The sequence below is a fragment of the Camellia sinensis genome, chromosome 5 (genome assembly GCF_055761805.1).
Source record: "Camellia sinensis isolate YWXY chromosome 5, ASM5576180v1, whole genome shotgun sequence".
Lineage (NCBI taxonomy): Eukaryota > Viridiplantae > Streptophyta > Magnoliopsida > Ericales > Theaceae > Camellia > Camellia sinensis.
In genome coordinates, this window is record NC_138965.1 from 99,621,646 (window position 1) to 99,627,184 (window position 5,539).

At 33.1% G+C, this 5,539-nt stretch overlaps 1 long non-coding RNA gene across 1 annotated transcript; it reads right to left on the minus strand.

Annotated features, from left to right (window-relative positions):
- Nucleotides 1–3,003: 3,003 nt before the first annotated feature.
- On the minus strand, nucleotides 3,004–5,254 carry LOC145790166 (uncharacterized). The gene is made up of 3 exons (XR_014328814.1): nucleotides 4,953–5,254; nucleotides 4,004–4,336; nucleotides 3,004–3,076 (listed from the first exon to the last, which is right to left on the minus strand). It is a non-coding gene; the product is annotated as an uncharacterized LOC145790166 (long non-coding RNA).
- Between the last annotated feature and the right edge of the window lie 285 nt (nucleotides 5,255–5,539).

Consider the following 5,539-nt stretch of genomic DNA (forward strand, 5'->3'; position numbering starts at 1 on the left):
GGATTCTTTTTGTTCATTGTTTTCTGTATAGTGTTTGTGGTTGCTTTGAGTGAAAGAGAGATTGGCATTAGTTGGTTTGTGTGTTGCTATCCACTACTTGTTTATTGCTTACATCTCGCAGGTTATTAATTTTTCCATCATCTTGTTCCTATTTGTGTGGTTTTTGATCTTGCTTTAGTTGATTGAGCTTCCTTTGTCAATTCGTGACAACAAGGGGGAGTAAGATTGTCCGGTGCTTGTGTCTTAGGATTTCATGTATTCAAGCCATATTCATGCCATGTGTCGGGTGCATGTGTTTTAGTTTTCAGGTTTTCATGCTGCATGGTCTTAAAATCTCCAAGTCGCATATATTCATGTTTTCCATCTCATGCTTCAAATGCTTTAAAATAATCTTGTCATATGTTTATTGCTTTTTAATATACTTTTGTGGGACTAATAGTTGTTTTGGAGATTGTGGCACTAATAGTTGTTTTGCAGATCATGACCTTGAGAAAGAAGTTTGCGTTTGTTGGCTGTAATGGGTTGGGGGTGATTAGGATCTTATTTGTTAGGTGTGTGTTGTCACGGCATTGCCAAATGGGGAGATTGTTAGGTTTTTATTCTTGGCAATCCCGTTTGACAAAACTTTTTTTAGTTGTAATTTTATTCACTCTTGTACTTCTATAAGGAATTGATTTTTTTCCAAAACTATGATTACTTTTGGATTTCTATAAGGAATTGGTTTTCTTCCAAAACTAGGATTACTTTGGATTGCTATAAGGAATTGGTTTTCTTCCAAAATTAGGATTACTTTGGTTTTCTATAAATAGTTGGTTTTCTCCCAAAACTATTTAATTCCTCCAGATCTTCTTGTTGGATATTAAGGTTTATATTTGGGGATATTTTGTTAGTTTTCTTTGATATTTTATTGAGTATTCAACTCATGGTTTAAAGAGAGTACATCAAAGGTTTTGTTTGTTATACACAAGAGAGAGAAAGTTGTTCTTCGGTGGATTCTGAAGAATTCAAGCCTGAAGCTTCGGTGGATTCTGGAGTGGCTCATCGTAAAGACAATTCCGAGGTGAAGACGGGGTTGGAAGAGGCACATAGAGGTTGGTTCAATTAGGCGTGAATTCGCTAGGTAATTCCTTTAAATCTTCTTAGTGGAATGTTTTGTGGCTATTGTCCGTGGTTTTTTTAATCACAGTTGGAGGTGTCCAATTGTGGTTTTTCCACGTAAAATCATTGTGTCGATTTGTCTTTGATTGTTTGATTGGGATTGTTATATTCTGCTTAAAATTGGTACATAATCACAAATCAACATCTAGGGTTTTCACAAGTCATCATGCATACATGAGAAGTTGTAGTTTTGAATAAGGGTCTTTGCTTTTAAGTACTCTGATTGCAATTGTTTTTGTGAATATATACCTCCCAAAATTCAGGTTTTAGTTCTTTCCCTTCTACTTCTTATCAAACATTAGCTTGATAAAAAAAATTCAAATGCTATATATTTGAGTTCACATTTTTTCCTAATTCCAATTGGACAATGTCGTTCAATTTATCTTTCAGTTTATAGACTTGTTCCAAAGAGTTGATTATATGAACCCCAATCACTTTATTTGATTTCAAAAAATTGAGCTCATTTTTAAAAAAACTAAATTTTTTATTTTTCGTATTTTTTTGGTTTTAGTAAAAAGAATTAATATTTTCAAAAAAAAAATTATTTTTTAGATGCACCTAACCTAAATATACTTAAAATATATAATATTTATGAAAAAAGATCTTTAAAAAAATCATTAAATACAAAAAATACAAATATATATATATATATATAAATTCAGTACATTTTCGTATTTTTGTGTATTTTTTGAATTTTTAAAATATTTTTCACAAACATTTTACTTTTTAAGTGAATCTAAGTTATGTGCACACTACAAGAATTCACACTTTTGACAACAAAAAAATTGGTCGCTAAAAGTCTATTTTTGGTCGGCAAAAGTTATCCACGACCAATTTTTTTGGTCGCAACTTTGGTCGCCAATTGAGGGTCGGCAAAAGTAATTCGCGACCAAAATTTTGGTTGGTCGGCAAAAGTTGGATTTGCCGACTAAATTTTTGGTTGCTAAATATTTAATTACCGCAACTAATTTATTTTGTCGCTAAAACACTTTGGTCGCAAAAAGTGATATTTTCCCGAGCAAATATCTTAGTCGCCAATTGACACATTTCGCGACCAAAAAGTTTGGTCGCCAATTATCACATTCAACGACCAAAAAGTTTGGTCGCCAATTGTGACATTCCGCGACCAAAAAATTTGGTCGCCATTTGTTACTTTTCGCGACCAAAACTTTTAGTCGACAAAAGTGAGTTTTCACGACCAAGAGCTGTTTTGGTCAACAATAGATGTATTTTTTGCGACCAAAACTCTTGGTCGGCAATTGTCATTTTTTGTGAAAAAAAATTATTTTGAATGTCGCGACTAATAAATTGGTCGCCAAAGCAGGAAAACAATACACCTGTAATTCCTAATAATTCATTCAATCCATAATAAACCTATAATTTTAAAGCATCATTCAAATTAACTGAATCATTAACATTCGACACAATACATAATTCATTAACATTCGACACAATACAACTATTCTAAGTTTTCATTCACAAGTCACATCCATCTAGCATAACAATTTGAAACATAACTATTTGTTACCCATGCTCAGCTATCAACAAATAAAACTACTAATATTTGTTATCCATACACATCTATCGAAAAATATTTAATCCTCCCAAAAATGCTCATACTGCCAAGTAGTCTTGTAGAATTTAGCTTCGTGAACTTGTTAAGAAATATGTTGGGGAGGGTGCTTGTCTGGTTCGTGAACTTTTGATCTACTTTTCAATGATGGCCCCATTGATATTGTTTTAGCCACTTCAAATGTTTCTGGGAACAAAGAAAAATTATGCCACTATGAAACAGCACTACCGAACAAAGATAATAAAACCTCAACAAACTTCACTACAACATACCTTAAAAAGCGCCAGAGTGCTGCAGTCGTTCAAGAACAATAGCTAAGGCAGGTCCTTGAATATCTTTCAAATTCTTGGTCACCTAGTCATGTAACAAGACAATAAACTCAGGAGTTCTGCTAGATTTTTGAAAAAAACCAAAGGAGGCACCAAAAATTTTTGTCTACATACTGCATCAGGACCACAGACTATGAAAATTTCACCAATGCATACTTCAGCTGCTTTACGAACATTAGCTGATTTATCCTATATATAAATGCAAAACCAAGCAATTAAATAAAGTGATAAAAAAAATGATGAGTTATTTGTCCTTAAATTCTGACTAAAAAATTATCCACAGACCTAAAAATGACCAAACAATGTCACTAATGGAACAATACAAAATCTATCTAGATATCTCTGTAAATTGAATGCACAAACTATAACATTCAATCAAGTTCTATATCCTAAAAACCATTATCATATATATGATAAACTCAAACACAAAACCCACAAGTTCTCTCCTTTAAAGTCGTGAGGGAATTTGGGGAATGAGAGATCGATTTCAAATTTCCCTAGCATCCCTCCGATTCAAAGAGATGATAAAAACTCATAAGTGCAGTCTCAGATTATCTCAAATCGTGCTCAAAGCTAATGAGAATGGCAATTTGAGCAAGTTTTTGACTCAAAAGCTAACATTTTATCATCCTCACCTTTGCCATTTAGAAGGCTTAGATTGTTTAATCTTTGATTTTTGTGTATGTGTGTGGGGTGTGGTGTAGGGAAATAGTTTCTACTTCATTTCTTTTTTCCCTCCACAAATCCAATATCCAAACATAACCATAATATTTCTAAAAGCCATACTGGATATGGGGTTCAATCTTCCCCTACCTAAAACACACACACACACACAAATGAAAAGAAGAAGTGCAGAATACAGTTTTCTTTTCTTTTTTTTTCTTCTTCATCCAAGTCTCAAGCTTGAAGAAAAAATAGTTTTAAAACATTTTATCATCCTCACCTTTGCCGTTGCCATCCATATGTCTTTGTAAGTTGAATCAACCACCGGGTCATTTATTTGACTAATCTGAATAAAAAAGAATAATACGCAGTCAGCAAGGTATAAGATTAACACAAGCATTCATTAGTCTCTCGTTCACTAACCTGTCTTGGCTGTAGTCATTATGAAAAAAAATTACCTTGTTTTGTTAGATGTACAAACCTCCCCAGCTGAAAGACCAAGGTGTTCAGACCATAGCGTAAGGTGAAGACTTGAAGAAAATTCTCCTGCCTTCCAAGGCTTTCCTCCCATACATGAATCAACAAATTCTTTGTCTTCAATAAGTACACCAATCTGAATCGACAACATTTTTGTTAACAACTAGGAAAAACTACTATAAAAAAGTGATGGAGATCTGTACATTAAAATGAGGAGCATATCATGATAGATTTGTAGTTTGTCAAGAAGTTTAGAGTTGCTGGTAATGTGATTGGTTGTGACCAAATGGAGGAAAAATAACAACAAAATTCTGTGTGTTAAGAATAGCAAATCTGAAAGTAAATAATTGTATCTACTACTTTAGTTATTAATTTGTAAATTTTAAAGCGTAAACTGTTCAGCAGCTTGCATCAATGGCTCACTTCACAAATATTTCAAAAGAAAAAAAAGAAAAGAAAAAAAGAGGAACAAAGAGAATTCATGGATGCAAAACTTTCAAACTTGCATGCTTATATTAAGAACCAAGCATTATTTTTTTCCCCAAAAAAACTACAAATTCCCAAACAGAAATTCTTTGCCACACCTTCAAATTCAGAGCTCGTGTATATAGTTTCTGAAAGAAAGGGTAATGAAAAATAAATGAGCTCCATTATGAAATCAACTATGATATAATCCAGTTCTGCAATTTAAAATAGCTGGCCAAAGAATAGAAAACATTAATGCAAAAGGATCCAAAAGTTTAAGTTCATACCTCAGAATCTCTTAATCCAAGTAAACTCCTGTCATTTATATTAGCTGATCCTATCAAGGATATACAGTCATCAATTATCATGATTTTGCTATGCACATATATCTGCAGAAACATAAGAATACAAAATGAGATTATTTATTTATGTGATACACGCTACAGCTTTTTCTGCACTACACTTCTAGGTGCAGGGCCAAAGGTTGCTGGAAAGTGATGCCTATATATACCTTTTGTGATTGATCAAGGAGAAGGAAAATATAAGCAGTAAGGTGCGTAAATGTAGACAATAGGCCTGTTTGGTGCATCTTCTAGTAAGCTAAAAGCTAATAATCAGAAAGCACTGCTTTCCAATAATCAGCTTTTTTCAGCTTATTTAAGTTATTTTTGCTTCATAAACTGTAAAAAAAAGCTACATCAAACACTCTGGCATAGATTTTCAAAATAAAAAGCTATAAACACCTGACTGGTTGCCACAGGACCACCGTCAAGAAGTCTGCCATAAGCTCTTAAGCCATAGAACGATCTGTAATCAAGCATCCTAGAACCAAGTATCAATAGTACTTTATTACTTTCGCCACCAAGTCATCTTG